Below are 18,199 nucleotides of genomic sequence, written 5' to 3' on the forward strand. Positions count from 1 at the left end.
GCTACAATTAGAAAATTAGACACTGGCTAATGTAAAAGGTAATTCAAGTGTTCTCCTCAATAGCCTGCTGTGGCTGCAGTGCAGAAACACCTCAGACTGTGCGTCACCTGAGAGGCTGGTACTGCGAAGAGAGATTGATGATGTGTCCACAGCATAAACTGCTGCCCCTCCTTTTTTCTTCCTCAGATTCCTCTAGTGGCACCTCTCCCGTTACCATTTCACCTAAGCAATGTGCTTGCAACACCCCTAATACCTACAATAATAGTAATAATGCCAGAGCATAAAGGAAACACCAAGCACTGACAGTATCAGGAAACAGCAACAGGGAGGAGTTCAAAACATTCCTCAGAGGCCACGTATGCTTATTTGGAACACCTTCTACATCTATTGACTGAGCAGCTTCAACAGGCTCCCAGGCTGCTTTGATTTCACATGTTGTAATGCAGCCTGCGTTTTTAGAAGGTGTCCAACTCCTGCCAGCTCTCCGCCTCCAGGGTTTCCCTTCTGCAGTTTACTTAGACAACCTTCCAACATAAATTTTTGCAACCTGAACCCTGTTGCTGTATCACTGGTACTTACATCTGCTCACAAAGCCACCCCAACAGTGCTTGGTGAATTTAACCTTTAACAATGAAGTGAAATGCAAAGCCATGTTCTCCCCTCAGCAGGGAAGAAAGAACAAAGAATTGTGGATATAACATCATAGAATAGTTTAGGTTGGAAGGCACCTTTAAAGGTGATATAGTCCAACACCCCTGCAATGAGCAGGGATATCTTCAACTAGATCGGGTTGCTCAGAGCCCCCAGAGCGTTCCCAGGGATGGGGCATCTATCACCTCTCTGCGCAACCGTGTTTCACCACTCTTACAGTAGAAAACTTCTTCCTTACATCTAGTTTAAATCAACCTTCCTTCGGTTTAAAACCATTACCCCATATTGTGCCATTAAAAAAACAATCAAACAAAACAATCTCATTCTACAAAAAAACCCCCAGTTTAAAACAAAGGAGAGTGGGTTTGCTGGGTGTTGCAGGGATGGTGGGATAATCTCTACCCTGTTTTCCTTCAGTTTCCCTTGGCACTCAGTCTATCAGGGAAGTCAGCAAGTTCTTGAGAGCACAACAAGATACTCACCTGGGAGCTTAAATTAAACTCTCCAAGTGAATAAGAGACCAATGTCTTTTTCTGGAAGGCTATGACTTATGCTCCTGCCCAAGCAGGAACATCATGCCTTAGCTGTGAGACATTGGAGCTGGGCTCACAGGAGCCATAGAAAGCCTACCAAATGAACACATCTATTGCCTTAGATTTTTCCTGTGGAATTTTAGAAAATGCTCCATGCTGCCCTGTACATGTTCTTTGCATATCTGCTGTGCTGGAGCTCTCCTTACAGCGCAGAAACACTTGGAGTACACGCCAAAAAGGTAGGATCGACATTAGTAGCTTAGGTCTGCAGTGACTAACTGTTGTTCCACACCTCCAAAAACCGCATTCTGAGCATTCCCAAAGGTTTATTTACTGAACACAGCTGCAACATGGTAGTTAAACTATTGACAGCCTGAAGCCTTCTGTACAAGAATCTTATCTCTGACTGATGCTATCATAACAAGCAATTATCCCTGCCAGATTCAGGGAAACAGCAGGGAAATCACCAGAAGCCAGAAGCTTGTGCAAAGGAGAAACCTGCATGTCAACCAGGCCTCTCATGAAATACGTCATGGGCTACTCCACCACAGATGCATCTTGGTGAAGGAAGAAGCAATTCCCCCAACCCAAAGTTCCAGATTGCATTTCTGCATTATGTATCAGTTTTGGCTCCTGTCCCTCCCGACTTCCCTTACTGAATTGCAGAGTTATTTGGATGTTGGGTTGGTTTTTTTTCCCCAAGAAGACTATTGACAAAGGCCACATACTGCCTAGTCTGACTTGCACACAAGCAATCAGCCTACAGCTAAACAGGGTACTGGCAGGTGGGGACAGAACAGTGCCAGTCATTTACTCTATTTCCTCTTAAACTTTTTTCCAATACAATTAACTAAATTGTGCAATTACACATTCATTGGCCAGGAAGTTTCTCTCTTCCCCTTTTTAGCCTCCTTTTCAGTTGTGTTTCCCTGCTTCACAGGATGCTCTAAACTAAACATTACATTCAAGTTACACAATAAAGATTTGGGAGGGATAGAATGAATGAGGAAGGTCATGGGAAGGGAGGTATCTGCTAAAACAAGATTTGCTAAGCAGCTACACAGGACCTAGTGTCAACTGCCTTTTATTAAAGGAGACTGTAATTTATATTAGCTACGCTACCAGATGGAGGGACATAAGAGAGCAGTAGTTAAAATAGCTCAAAAACTTTCCAAGGACTGAATGAAGCCTGAATTAATTCAAAATCCAAATTATAGTGATATAAGCTGTTATGGCAGAGCCTAGGTGCTTCACATAGCCTTAATCCTCTCTGCATATTGAGGCTATTTTATGCTGTGTAAAACCACACTCCAGCTGCAGAATATGCAGCTGCATTTAAATTAAGTTTATCACAAACTAGTGCTCCTGGGCAGATCATTTATTCATTTAGAAAAATCTACACACGCTCATCTTTATTAGGGGAAAACCACCTTGGAAGTGAAGCAAAAACCAGATGCACCAGTGTCTTTTTAACCTCGAGAGATCTGGAAAAGCAATGTTAAGTGCAAAACTTCCAGCACACATCAATCATGGCTTCAGAGGCTGTAAAATATCAGCCTCAGGTGACAAAGATTTTTCTGAGCTGAGGGGTCTTCCCTGCTCTGCCAGGACAGGCTGCCACTTCCTCACAGGCAGCCTGCCTGCAGCTTACCTTGGCACAGGCTGTCCCGACACAACCACAGCATGTGCAGATGGGTTCAGCCAGCAGCAGGGCTGTCTGGAACACAGCTGGCTCTCCCTCAGGAGCCACAGGGACACGTGGGTGACAGTGCTGGAAGTGCCCTTGTCTTTGTACTTGGTGGGAGCCATGACCTGAGAGAAACCAAGCACCTGGAGAAGTCTGATGGTGACCTGTCACTGTTGCTACTCCAGTTAGGGATTTTTCCCTCTTCTTTCACCCACTTCTGACTAACAATTAAGAAATGGGTTTAAATGGAGGCTGATATCACGAGCAGCTGCCTGGCATCTCCATGGCTTGATGTGGGCAGTAGGGTAAGGACAGGAGACAAGTAATGACAAACGGGCACCCTGCAAGCCCCACAGCACACCAGCCACAGACATAGAACCTGGCACAGGGTTGTCACAGTCACAGACAGAGATGGCAGTGGTGGCCAGCCTTGAGTAGCTCAGCCTGTGGCACCGCTCTGACCCAGCACCTGCACATCTTCCTCAGGCCCGGCTGCATTTGAACACCAGGCACAACACAGGGAGTGCACTCGTGTGGAAAGCAGCGGGCACAGCATTAAACCCCTCGTGGAACTCACATGCCACTGACAGTTCATCTTTCTGTCAAGGCTACTCCACCTCAAGACACACTTCTCACAAGCCTCTGAAGAGCCATTAATATTCAATAGTCAGCCTGGACTTTTGCATGCATACAGCTCAAGAATATCAAAACTTCCACCAAAATGTTTTTGCAATGCTTTCCTGGAACTGAGCAAGCAATGCAGAGCATTTTTGTTAGAAACATGTCTCCCTATCAAGCATAAAAAGCCATCAAATCCATTAGTGATTCATACAAGACCTCAGCACCAGCAACGGGCATCAAGCATCTGAAAACAAAGCTCGGCACCAAGGTGCAGCTAATTCAAAATGTCCCAACACAAATTGGATTAACCAATGCCTGGCCGTGAAGCCCCTGGTGCCCAGAAGGTGATGGCTCAGCCAAATGCTGAGGAAGATCATCCTTGAATGTGTCCTGCAACAAATCAGAGCTCTGGAAATAGCCAGCAAGTGCACCTTCATTTCCAAACTGTGGCTTCTGAATAAAAGCAAGCACTCAGTAAATTCAGCTGTTTCTGGTGCTATCAGTTCGGAACAGCTTGCCTCACTTAAGGGACAGGGCTTCTGGAAAGCTACAGCACACACCATGTGCACAGCCTGCCAACAGCCCCCAGCAGGGGCCAGGAAAGACAGAGTCAAACACCAGGAGATCTGAGAGAAGAGAGATCACAGTTGGCGCGACTGAGCAGATCAGATCTGGCAAACCCTGTGTACACCAAGACGTTTTGTCAGAAGAGAGACAGAGAGATCCCCTCCTGTGACAGGCTCAGCAACTGCATCTGTCCTCCACTCTGGACAGTCCAGCAGTACTTCATCAGGTGTCAGCAATGGAATTTTCCCCTGCAAAGATTCCTCTCTTCTTTGTGACTCGTAGGGACACATTGCTGGAGCCACAGATTATTCCCCCTGAAACTGCAAGCTGCTTAGGAGGGCTGTTCCACCTGAACAGGATGAGATGGACTCTTTGCTCCCTTGCAAGTCCCATCGGGTTCAGGAAGCTTCCCATGAGGACAAACCTGGGACACAGAGCTTTAGGGCCAGATTTAGGAATGAATGCCATTTTAAGAAGCATGACATGAGCAGAACAGAAAGTTGTGGCTGCAGTCTACAGAGCTGAATCTCATTTACTTTCAGACCATTACCACAGCTCAAATTACCCTCAGCTGGAATGAAATCTAATTTCCATTAAAAAAAATTATCTTTTGATGCATCTTCTGACAACCCTAGAAGAAACCCTGACTGGTCCTGGCAGAGCTGCTGCTCCTGGAACGAGCCTGGCATGGAGGAATGTAGCACCTCAGGTTCACACTGTGCTCCCCAGAAGGGACAGGCACGTGCAGTGACCAAACTCTTGACACCCAGAGCAGGGGCTTCAGCCATCACTGGGAGTGCAGCACCCTCAGTGAACCATCCCCAGCCAATGAGCAGGGGAACCACCTGACATGAAAAGGTCTCCCACAATGTATTTCAGTCGGTTTGCTTCTCATCAAACCTAAGCCAAGGGAAATAACTTGCCATGGGATTTGGGGGAATCAAGCTTCTTACACCGGGGGTGGTCTTGGTCTGCATCCTCCACCTGGATGCAACCATACATGGTTCATTGCACAAAGCCACTAGACAGGATGGACACAAGCACATGCTCATTCCCATTTAAATGGTTCTGACTTTCAGAAACACATGTGATTCCACAACTGTCAAATATCTGTGCTTCCAGCCCACGTTTTATTTGGCAAAGTGCCTCCTTTAATAAACTCTTACACACAGGAACACCCATTTTGTGGAAAGCCTGCCAGAATCCCTCTGAAGCCAAGCTGACATCCATGAGCTTCAAGAGCAACAAAACTCAGCCCGGCAAAAATCATGGAGATCAACCATGATATGCTGACCCCACTTTCTTACCTCCCCCCGTCCTCTGTACAGTGATTCCAGCTCTGTCAGTACAAGAGCTTTAGGAGGATGGACACCAGGCAGGGGAGATCAGAGAGGTGACACAAGACACAGGGGTATTGACTGTTGAAAAAGAATCTTGAATTGGAAACTAAAAGGAAGAGCAGAAACCCCAACTTGTTCCAGGACGGTGCTTTGATCACTCTGCAGAGGACGACAAAAGGCAGCTGCCTGTGATACCCACCGGCCAGGCAGCTCCTGCCAGGCCCCTGCTCCCAAGCCTAGGTTTCAAGCTGGTGCCTTCCCTTCAGCTCTGGCGAGGGAAATACAGGATTTTCAAGCATCTTCTAACATATTGAACAGATGTTGCTTCTAGGCCCTTTCCTAAGCCCTGCAAAGTATGCTTGCTTTTATTTCTTGAACACACATTTCATAATTAAAGTTGGTGTTAATGGTTGTGCATCCACAACATCTTCCCATGTAACTCCCACTCTCCTCTCACACACAAGCATCTTTCATCCAGCAGCCCTGAACTGCTCTACAAAGAAAAGTCTGCTTCTCCCCAGATAAGTTTTAAGAAAGAGAAAGTGATTGTGTTTGGAGAAACAAAATTTACCTGCTAAAAAAACCCCTCTTTATTTAAGAGAAATAGGAAAGGATGCCCTGCAAATGCTAACTGGCTTTGACAGCGGCTATCTGCATTGTGACCTAACCAGCGAGCTCTCTCCCCTCACACAGTGGGCGAGCTGCCAAGAACCGAGCATCCTGCGCACAATACCCTTTTGAAAGAAAAAAAGAAACCTGAAAAAAATTCCTGCTAACCTCCGAGCAAGGAAAAGCTGCTTTCTGCACAGACAGGCCAGGCTGTGGGGAGCAGAGGTGAATGAGAAGCGCGGCGCGGAAGGCTGGCGAGGCCGGCTTGCAGCACGCCCACACGCTGGCTCCCAGCCCCCTGAAGGCATTTCTTTTCCTCCCTCCTCCCACCGCCGCCCCCGACTATTCTAAAACGACTTTGCATGAGCCACGCGTCAATTTCTAAGCACAGGCACCATGCATTTCCTTGTTCCATGCCCAAGCTATACCATCCATCACGTTTGTATTTTCAAGAGATTACAAGAATCTGGTGTTTGCATACAAGGGATACACAAGGGAGACACAAGTGTACATGCTCCCACTCCCAGACAATTCGTGTGGAATGCTTCTTGCACTTCCATTGCTGGGAAGTACGTCCCCCGGTGCTGGTATGCTGCATGGTTGGGGAATCAGAAACAAACCCCTTTGCCACTCTGACCAGTCCACCGGTTAATTCATTATGATAAACCCATTGTCCAAAACAAAAACATTATTTAATTGCTAAACCAGCTGCCCAAGTTTAGCTGTTGCTCTTGGCAAACATACCAGGATCTCAGTACGCCTGTTTTTCAGCAAGTATCTCTGTAGATGCAAGCCATGCCTTCCACCCTTAAAGTCTCTGAGTGTCCCTGTCACCAAATCCAGTGTTTTTCAACCCAAGTGGATATTTAAAGGGATACCATCAGCTCAAACACCTCTCTGAATACACTAAGATTACAGCAACTGAAATACTAGCAAGCATCCTTTCCCCCCCACCAGCTGTTAAATGTGCAATTAATGCAGCTGCACTCTTCCCCATCAGAGAGTCTGATTTCCTTTAAAAACAGAGGGCAGAATAAGAAAAAAAGGTTAAAACATATTTGAAGGAGTCACCAAAAAAACTATCAGAAGGTCTCAAAGGCTGATGCCTGAACTGTTTGTAACTACAGCTATGTCTAAGTTTTCTTGCTGCTTAAGTAGATTGTGCCGCTTGAGACAAGCGGCTCAATCACTGGGAAATACGTTGCATGCAAGGGAAGAAAAAGGCTGGCCAGGTTGTAACTGGCATCTTTTGAACAGAATGCTGATTGGCATGGGTTTCCAAGTATCTCAACTGACATGGATCACCAGGGAAAATTCTTTAAACTACTTGCTGCTTTCTTTGATTTGAAAAAGATACACATCTACAGGACAAGAAACACTGAAACAACCCAAATACCACTGCCATTTCTTTCACACTAGTTACTCACAGGTGTCTATAAACCTACTGTGCAAATGATAAGCAGCATTTCTTAATAATAATAAAGGCATCTTTCATGCAGTGCAATCCAGAAGAACTGCAATATTTCTTAGATTACAAGACTGATCTGCTCTGCCCACCCCTCCCCCCACCCCCCCCCAGTTCCTGCCTTCTAATTCCAGCACAATCAGAGCAGGAGAATGCATAATTCATCCTGCGGTCGACCCTGTAGGTCTCACAGTCATTAAGCAACATAACACCAAACTTCCAGAAAGGTCATATTTCCCGGAGATTCAGCTGAAGATTCTCTCTTATCCACTGAAAGACTCTGAGACGTAAAGTAAGGAGCTCCTCATGTAGTATTTGCCCCCACTGTTCAAGGATTCACAATTACTTTGCTAGCAGAGCATGACAACAGGCAGAGGATATTTATCTGGGTAAGCCGAGAAATGCAGAAATCAATGGGTTAATTAGCAGGTTAGCAAAACAAAACCGACTTGTGGAAGCTTTTATACAGCAAAAGACTGATGAAATGAAGATAACTGCATTTGTTATACTCTCCAGCTGGTAGAGGATTATTGGAACAATGGAAATTTCAGGCACTGATTCAAAACAATTTCTGTTCATTAAAGCTAAACTTCAACAGTTTTGCAAGAGCAAATCTTTTCACTATCCATGGGTAGGTTCCCACACAATACAGTAACACAGTTAACACAAGATAAGATAAACTTCTTGCCAAAAGAAATTTAACTTCAGCCCAAGTTAAGCTCAATGAAGATGTAGATGTTGGACACAAACAATTTTCTAATACAGATAGTGAACAAAGAAACTGATCCCACATATAGACATTACGGAAAACATCCTAGGAACATGAGGGAAAATACACCTAAAAAAAAAACCTCTGCAGTTCTTCCATAAACTGGAAAAGACATAGCATTTTTTCCTGAATCTGACCTAAAAGTCATGCTTGAAGGAAATTCCAGCAGTTCTTTGGAAATGTGTGAGATCGTCTTCCCATGAGTATCTGTGCATCTTACACATGAAAACTGTACAACATCACTGATGACAGCTTCACATCACTAAAAGGAAGTTAAAAAACCCAATGATATAGAATTTTAATTCACACTGCCCCTTGGTCTACCAGCATTCTTTTCTCACCCATGTCAAAGTAATCAATACTCAAAAGAATGCTGCCTTGCTTCTAAAAAAAAATAAAATCACATTGCATGAGTATTTTTAATTGCAACATTTCTAAACCCAGATCACATGCTTTTTTTTTTTTGTTTTTGTGGAGTGATAATCCAAGTTTAATGTTGCTTAGGCTACAAATTAATCTCTATCCCCAGCTCCCAACAACTGGCCCATGTCACTGCCATGCCCATGAGCTAGGGTGGTAGAATGAGGGCACCACAGTGCCAGCTGCAACACACTGTGAGCGAAGCATCGCCTGCACCGACAGAGCGACAGCCTCATCTGAGAACTAGAAAGGTTTGTCTACACAAGTTCCTGTCGGTGCAAGCAGCCAGCTGCAAGAGCAAACCCCACTCCAGCACCATTGCAATTCCCTGAACAGATGAAGCTATGCCAACAAAAGCACTTTTTTTGCCAGCAGAGCTGACTCCTCAGCAGAGCTCCTGACAGTGTTGCAACAGCCACTCTAGAGTGGCACCCTTTTTTTCCCCTCACAGTTTCCTACACTTTCACCTCAACACAGAGAAAGGCAAGAAACAAAGAAATGCAGAGAATAGGTGTCAGGACAAGGTGATGCGTGTCCTGCTGGCTGGCCAGCACCTCCTCATCTAACCTAAGGAAAATGTGAGGAGATTATCTGCCTTCTTCTCTGAGCCCCTCCACACTACATGAAATCACGCACACTCAGCTCTAAGATCCTTTTGCCTGAATCAAAGGGTTCCCAATGCAAGCACCTGAGAAGAGTTGAGGGGTCAGGAGTGAGGCAGATACTTGGCCCTGGAACAAGCAATGCTCCTCCTGGCTCTGCTCCCTGGCCAAAAGTACCCAACAATGCTGGTGGACCCCGTGCAACATCGCATATCATACCAGTGATATCAGTGGCTGCTGAAATAGTCCCCCAGTCTTTGCTCAAATTTCATCGCAGGCAAGAAGAGCTTTTGAACTGAAACTACGACAAATAGCACCCATTAGGAAAAACAGGAAATATTTTGGGGAGGGAGTGATTGTTTCCTCCTTTCTTCCTCCCACAGAGAAAATTTGATCTTCCTACCAGATTTTCATTTGTGAATGAGATTACAGGACAATGCTCAGCTACAGTGCTTGCCTACAAGTATTCCTGTGAAAAAGCTCAGGATTTTGTCACATAGGTATAAATCACCCAGCTATGAGCAGGAGACACAGACCTACTGAGCACCCAGCTGTTTTTCTCAGCGAACCTTTCGTTCCCGATGATGCACTAGATGACCTTTTCCCAAACCGAGCAGGAACTTATTTACATAGAAACTTACTTGTAAACACACTTGCCTTGTTTTATTTCTTATTTCTTGTAATTCTCCCTACTTCGGCAGCTAGTGTGTGCTGGAGCCATGTGCTCCAGCAGGTCCCCCAACAGCCTGATGAAAATCACGGCTGGCAGACGCCTTTGCTGCCACAACCTCACAGGAATAGGGTGTCCCCCCTTGCTCGGCTTTCAGGGAGCTAGGGTGACCTTGGCCGCAGCCATCCGTCCTCCAGCACAGCCCCAGACATCTCCCAGGCGAGGAGACAGCCAAAAAAGCCAACTCACCAGAGGCAAACGCCATTAAAGGCCGTTTGGGAAGGTTGGCAATAGGAAGTCCGGGTCTGTAGGAGTTGACTCAAAGCGCCCTGCAACATACATGCGGCGGGAACTTCTCCGGGTAAACCATTAACCACCATAAAGCAGAGCTCCGAAACGCCCCTCACCACCGGGGAGGCTCACGCACACCCGAACACACGCGGGCTGCACGGGGATGTGCACACACAGAGGTACAGATAGCCATACACGTACAGACATACAAGGACGCAGATACGCACACACGGCTTGGGGTTTTCTGAGGGCAGGGGAAACACTGGCAATTCCCTCTGCTCGGGGCGAGGCGAGCGCTGACACCGCAGCCCCGCGGCGGTAGAGGGGGGGATCCGCTCGCATCCCGCGGACGCGAAGAGGGCACCCGGATCCGCTCCGCATCCCCTGGCGGCGAAGGGAGCAGCCGCCTCGGCTCCGCGCCCCGCGGGGATGTAAGAGATGCGCGGAGCACTCCACGCCCGCAATCCAGACAGGATATTTTAAGCCCTCTCTCCCCAAAAATACCCCGCCAAAACCCAGAAATCTGCCCCCTCCCTCCAGCTTCGCTCTCCGACAGCCCCCGCGGCAGGAGAGAGAGCGCGGACCTCCCGCAGCCCCACCGAAGTTTCCGCGCCGCTCCACGGGCGGCGGCGGAGGAGCTCCAGCTTCTTACCCGGCTGGTGGAGCGGGGTCCCGGGGCGGCCTGGAAGCGGCGGCGGCTGCGCGGGGGCGCGGCGGCTTCCTGGGAGCTACAACTCCGCGGCGGCGCCCGGGCGAGCCGCGCGCCTGCGGAGCGGCGGCGAGCGGGGAGGAAAAGAGGAAATGAGCGGGAGGCGCATTGGAGGGAGGGAGGGGGAGGAAGGAGCCGTCGCCGAGGGACCAGGGAGAGCGAGGGACAGAGCGCAACTTCCCCGGCGGGGCAGCGGGCGCGCCGGGGGGCGGAGCGCACCGTACCGCCGCTCCGCGGCCGCCCCGCGGCGTGCGCAGCGCCGAGCCCCGCGCAGGGGCCGCCCACCGCCGCCGCTCCCGCCGCGCCGGACACTTGGTATCGCCCTGCCCGGCCCCGCCAGGGCCGCCGCGGGCAGGAAGTGCGGGGCCGGGGGGGCAGCGCGGAGAAGCAGCTCCGCGGGGCTGCGCGCCCGCGAGGGACTGCGCCTCCCCCGCTGGCACTCGCTGCCGGTCCCACCGGCACCGCGGGCGCGTGCATGGGCAGCGGGGCGGGAAAAGTTCTGATTTTTGATGCTGGGGAATTTTTCCTTTTTTTTTTTTTTTTTTTTTTTGTTTGTGTGTTTGTGTATGTGGTTTTTACCTCCAAAACAACTAAGGGAACGCCGGGCAGGGACCTCTCCTGCGGCCTCAGCTCGCCCCAGGCCCTGCACGCATCCGCTGGCGCGGCTGAAAGTGCCCCGCGCTGGGTGCGCGGGGACGGAGGGAGGACGGCGGCAGCAGTGGCCGCTGGAAGCGAGAGCAGACGCCTCCCAGCACATGGACCCCACGCTTCCCTCTGAAGAGGGCAATGGGACAAGCCCCCTACCACCCGCAGTGCCCTCGTCCCGTGTCGGCAGTGGCCCCCAGCAGGGCGGAGAGCGGCACAGGTGAACTTGGTGCCGTCGGCTGAGTCTGTGGACGGGCGCCCACCCTTCGCTCACTGTTCTGTGCAAGATATGAACTTGCAGAGCCTCTCCGCGTACCCCATCACAAAATGGAGGGGATTTACGGATTGATGCTAGTCTGCTTCCTGAGGGAGATGATTGGAAGCGTTGCTCAGAAATATGGCATGTAGCACAAAGAAGTGAATCTTCCTGTTAGGATATTCTTCCCCACCCCTACCCCCAGCTCCTGCCCAGCACATTTTCAAGTCAAAAATATATGGAGAATTTAATGTAGTTGTCACTGTGCCTTATCGGTAGCTTTCATTCTGCGTCCCCTTATAGGAGACTCCATGAGCACATTCAGTGCTGTCGTGAGATAAGAACTGAATAGAGCTGAAATCAAGGCCACACCAGGAAAAATATACTAAAAGATTTAAGCGACAAACCTTGGGGGGGGGGGGGAAACAAACAGAAACATTTCACCACCAACAAAGCAGCAGTTTTTCAAAGCTTATCTGCATTAAGTCCAACAGATTTGCATAGAGACAAGGAAAAAAAGAAAACAACAGCAACCCACAAAAAAACCAAAAAAATCAACCAAGCAAAAAAAACCAAAAACAAAACAACAAAAAAAAACCCCCACAAACCAAAACCAGAGAAACCAAACCTTTCCCATGTACTCCAAAGCTGTAATACCTTGAAACTGGATACATTGATGCAAAGAGAAGAAAATATTACTGAGTTTAAAATGTTACTTAACAATAACCACTTTCTCCAAGGCCCTTCAAAAATAGTTGAACTATTTTGTCAGCTTAAAAAGAAATTAATAAAAATATCAGCCCAAGGAAAAGAACAAACTTGGAAAATAAACAACCTGAACAGTTTAAACTAGAAGCAGCTCAACCAGGAACATATAATGGACAACATATAATGGAAAACTCTATGCAACCACCATCGCTGCCAACTTCACCTGCCTGAAGCCGGGTTCTCCTGGCAGGAGATATGTGAGTAATCCCCTTGATTTCCCAGCTAATCCTTCCCTGTGTAAGCATTGCCGACGTAAGCGCGGCCGGACGCAAGGATGGGGCTGTGGCTCCCGCCGTGCCTCTCCGGCTGCTCTGCCAGGGAGGGCGGTGGCACAGGTGACGGCACCACTCCGCCCAGGAATAGGTGGCAACAGAGCAAGTACCTACTTTAGGCCTCCTCCAAGATTTACAGCCCTCGGGGCTCAGGTTTGGCGAGAGAAAACAGTTTATGGCACTCAACCCCACTTTCATTTTTAACGTGGCTGGTAGCCCCAAGAGCAGCAGGTTTTCCTCTGAGTGGCACTGGCCTGTGTCCTGTGGTGGACAGGCTTTGAGATGAGACCTGCAGCCGTTTCTGAGGCTGCAGTGGCTCGTCTCCAGGATGCCCAGGTTCCAGTGAGGATTGGCAGCTGTGAGTACTGTGTTCTGTTTGGGGTGATCCTCAGATGGGTCTCTTTGTGCTGCTCTGCGCCCTGCTCAGCACGGCTCTGAACGTGTCTGTCCGGAACTGCCTGTGTTGGGAGGCTCAGAGACATTCTGTGGTCGGTGGGTACTTACTTGAGCAGTGCCCGTGGCTGCTGCTCTCTTTGAGCCCTCTAGTACTCTGTGTATTATCGCACAAGAAATTGCATAAACACAGAAAATAATTCTGTGTTCAACAGTTATTGGGGAACACACAACAAGATCCAAATGAGGTGTTGCTGTCATTTATGCCCAACTTCTTTCTTCAAGAAATGCACTTTTCCAGCATACAAGATGGTTCAATTCAGATAGATGGCCAACCAGAGAAATACCACCAAGATGTCAGATGATTTAGAGTCCTAATGCTTACTAATGAGCAATTCCTAAGTTACAGAAATTGCTGGGGAAATGAAGAAAAATGGATGTAGAAAGCTGACAACTGCTCACAAATAATCTGAGATGAAAAGAGGCTGCAGATTCACTCCTGCAATGCATTTGTGAGGGCTGCTGCTCCCCTCCCAGATGGGTAATGGAGCCGGTGAAGGGTCTAGAAAATATATCTTATGAGGAGCAGCTGAGGGAGCTGGAGGTGTTCAGCCTGGAGAAAAGGAGGATCACAGGGCACAGGGGACCTTATCACTTCCTGCAACTACCTGAAAGGAGGTTGTAGCCAGGTGGAGGTCGATCTCCAGGATAACAAGTGGTAGGGTAAGAGGAAATGGCCTCAAGCTGTGCTAGGGAAGGTTTAGATTGGATATTACGAAAAAATTCTTCACACAAAGCATTGTCAAGCACTGGAATGGGCTGCCCTGGGTGGAGTGTTGGAGTCACCATCCCTGGAGATATTTAAAAGATGTGTAGATGTAGCACTTAGGGACATGGTTTAGTGGTGGACTTGGCACTGGTTAGGTTAATTGTTGTACTTCATGATCTTAGAGGTATTTTCTAACACAAATGATCCTCTGATTCTATGAAGGTGTTTGCAAAATTGGTCCCACTGGGTATATCTGGCTTATTGGAAGTTCTCCTTTTGATGGTGTATGTTTGTTAAGCCTGTCTGTAATAATCCTATGATGACCTAGCACAGACCTTCACAAACTTAAATCCACAACCACTCTGGCATCTCACCTTTTGTTTGATTTTCCTTTCTGCTTTTCATTCTGGTTCTGTAGTCAGGAGTACAAAACAAAGAGGAATTAAATTAGATTCATCTGCATCATTCCAACTATGCTGAATTTGAAGATAATGTGTGAAGTTCCTTTTGCTGTCTGGGGTTTAATCATCAAGAGATTAGATGGAAACGAAGGTATTTGAGGTGTGTGGCTTTTTAAATTTCTTCCGTAATAATGTGAGCTTCATAAGGCTATTGCTAATCTTGAATTACTATCTGGCTTCCTGTGGTTTGCCATGATTAACTGGAGGAAGAGAATAAAGTGGTATTTACCTTTTTTGAGCAGTTTATCGACTTGACCTGGCCAGCCCAGCACCAAAAAACAAAGGAAGAAAATTCTGGCAAGGATTAAGTATTCAGGCCACTCTTTCCCCACTGGTTTTCTGATATCTGTCTAGATTGTTGTGATGGAAAGTGCTGGTGGGGTCCTTGAAGGTGACCAATTGCTCCAGACGAGTCCAGGCCAGATGTCTGGCAAGGAGATTGCTGTGGGTCAGGCTGGCTCTGATCTGACTCTCCCAGAAGAGCCAGGACTTGCCTCTTCTGCAAGCAGTGACAGCAAAAGCACACCTTCTGGCTTTGAGCTGGGCCATGGTCATCCTGGTCATCCCCACACTGTCATCCTGGAGGCACATGGCCCTTCCCCAGGGAAGCTGGTGGCCAGCAATTTTGCCTGAGAAGGAGCTCCTGCCTGGCCAGGCCATTTGCAGAACAGCCCTGCAGGAGAGGGTGGAGGAGCACCCCTGAGACCCCCTCCATCGCTGAGGTTCCTCACAATGTACATTTGATGAAGAAGAAAGCAATGTTTCAAAAAACAATGTAATTTTTTTTTTAAATCCTCTTTTAATCTTGTTTTTGGAAATCCCTCAATGAGGGATCACTTTAGGGAAATTCAAATGAGAACAGTAATGGAGACATGAGCCAGTATTATTTGCCTGTGACAAAACCAAGCTGGTTGGCAGGTGCTTGGGGAAATAAGAGGGAAAACTATGTATCAGAACTATATTCTTTTTTAAATTTTGAATTCCAGTGATAAACCTCTGGATGCTCATCTATAAAGCCTCCTATTTTTGCTACCAGATGCTGGGGCTTGAACCTTTGACTGCATTGGTTTAACCCCTCTTTGCGCTCCTTTGCATTTCCAAGTCAGACTAACCAGGCAAACAGAACTCGGGAAATTCCAGCTGCATCCACGGTTCTTATGGGCAAGCAGCATCACCTCAACAGACAGACCTAGTATTTAATGTGCTACCAAACCAAATAAGCCAAGGGGTTTTGCCAGTCATCTGGATCACAGAAACTGGAAGTGAAAAAGAGCAGGTAGACTTTTACAATGCATTTTCCTGCCAAAGCAAGATTGCTCCCTGCAGTATTTTCTAGTGTACTTCCCTGGCCTGTTTTAGATGACTTTGTAAGATGGGGAGAGGCAGGAGGAGGGAATCTGCTAGCTACCTCCAAAGGCTCTTTGTCTACTTTGAATAATGTAACATAGAGCAAGGGAAAATGAGTGTTCAGAGAATGTAGCTACAACACAATATTTAATGTAATTTTTGCATGTTTTTCATCTCCAACCTACTTGCTATGCCTGCCACTGTGCCAGTAACATCAGATAGATGAAAAAAGAAAGTAACAAAAATAGTGTAAATAGTCCACCTTTTCATGATTGCTCTTCTTTCTCTTAGCAGGAGATTGTCTTGGGTGCTTTCTTCCCCTGTGAGGAAAAATAAATGGTAAGAGCTGCAATGATTGGCAGCAAGCCTGAGAACAGCAGATGTGAGCCTATACAGCTGGACAAATACAAAAATGTACTTTCTACCTACATTTGTATTAAAGTTGCCCCAGGGATACCCCAGTGCCTACAGGGGGGCCTTAATATTTGAACAGCCAAAGCCATCAGGCACATTTACATATATGAGAACACTTGGTATCCTTTTCAAAGTCAAAAGGAGCAACAATTAAAGCAACATAAAGGAAAATTGGCTGCGTGGTTTTTCTCTCCCATAATAGAAAGACTGAGGGTGGAGATATTAAAAAAAAATTAGGCTTGACAGAGGTGAAGAATTTATGAATTAAACTGACACGTTTTCATTTCATTTACTGTTGTCTACCCATTTATTACATGGAAACCTAAAAAGGACCTGATTTTGCTTCCCAGGCTGCAGTTGCTATGTCAGATGCTAAAGTTAGGTGTTTTAGACAAGATTTTTATATTAAAGTTTCTTACGCAAAAAGAGAAAGACTTTGCTAAATAAGGAAAATTTAAAAGCCTCATTTCTCTCTATGGTGCTTTGCTATAGTTTTTCACTCTGGGGTTTGCTACGACATTTGCTGAGATTCATCATCAAACAATATTTGGGGCCAGGGGCATTTTTAGCTGTATCTATTAGCAAAAAAATGGAATTTCTTACACTCTATAGCCTGCTCATGATTATTTCCAGTTGCATCTACCAATAACCCTCTTGTTCCACAGGATCTCTGCACAAGGATATCCACCATCAGGGCAGAGCAGCAGGGCCTTGGGTGTCTGCCTGTGATCCCGTGGCATTCCCACCTGGGCTTGGCATTCCCATCCAGGTTATTTCCTCATGCTGGCAGCAGCAGCAATTTCAAAACACAAAATGATACGTCTAATTTGTCTGAGCAGAAAATAACAGAGAGCCCTTGAAACGGATGAGTTCCCACAGAGAGAAGTAGCCATTGAAGAACTCGTTTCTGTGAGATATAACAGAGTGAACTCTGGTTTTGTGGTTCAACATGGCAAATTTATCCTGAGAACAGGGGAAAAGAGTAAGAAGACTCAAGTGTTTCAGTGCAGCAGAAAATATCAATGCTGTTACTTGTTTCTATTCTGAAACATGACAGGAGAATGCAAAAGTCAGAAAATCAGTATGAAAAAAATACTGGTGTGCCTAAATGAAAATCAGTTTTTGCCTTGCAAAGCTTTTGTAATGCCAAGTGTTTTTGTTCAATAAGGGCAATGAAAAATAATATTCTAAGCCTGGTATACCCCCACAGCAACTTTCGGTTTTGCTGAGACCACTTTTTTTCATACGGCTGAACAAAAGAGAAAGATAAAGAAATCTGACAGTGCTTCCTGGGATGTTGGAGCCAACAAGATGATACTGTAGTGCTCTTGCAGCCTGCATGCTCTGGGATGCCTTCCAGAGCCCTGCAAAAGCCAGGGTACTCCACACACTGGCATCAGGATGCTGCTTCCCCAGCAGCCTGGGGTTAAGGGACTTTGCACCGTGTTTGCGCTTCTCATCCAGGGCTCAAACCTTACTGCTGGGACACCCACATCCCCATACCGCTCTCATCTGCATGAAACCACCCTGAAATACTTTTTATTGGAATTAATTTCCATCCTTAAAGTGGACTTATAGAAATATGGGGACACTTTTTAGCAGGGCCTGTTGCAGTAGGAGTTGGGGTAATGGTTTAAAACTAAGAGAGGGCATGTTCAGACTAGATACAAGGAAAACATGTTTTACAGCAAGAATGGTGAAACACTGGAATATCCACCAGAGAGCTGGTGGATGCCCCATCCCAATAAACTTTCAAGGGCAGGTTGAATGGGGCTCTGAGCAAGCTGAGCTAGTTGAAGATGTCCCTGCTTATTGCAGGGGATTTGATTAGATGACTTTTAAAGGTCCCTTCCAAACCAAATCAATCTGTGGTTCTTTGAAAACAGAGTGCCTCATAAAGCAGCATTTCCCATAGGATTGAGGTCTTCTGCTCAGTACCT

General features: G+C 47.0%; 1 protein-coding gene across 1 annotated transcript in view; it reads right to left on the bottom strand.

The window, feature by feature from the left end:
* HPCAL1 (hippocalcin like 1) overlaps positions 1 to 11,121 on the bottom strand; it is a 64,085-nt gene extending 52,964 nt beyond the window's left edge. The window contains exon 1 of the mRNA XM_048298279.1: positions 10,878 to 11,121. The gene's annotated coding sequence lies outside the window, so the exon portion shown is untranslated. The remainder of the gene's footprint in view (positions 1 to 10,877) is intronic.
* Positions 11,122 to 18,199: the final 7,078 nt, after the last annotated feature.

This window comes from Corvus hawaiiensis, chromosome 3 (genome assembly GCF_020740725.1).
Source record: "Corvus hawaiiensis isolate bCorHaw1 chromosome 3, bCorHaw1.pri.cur, whole genome shotgun sequence".
NCBI lineage: Eukaryota > Metazoa > Chordata > Aves > Passeriformes > Corvidae > Corvus > Corvus hawaiiensis.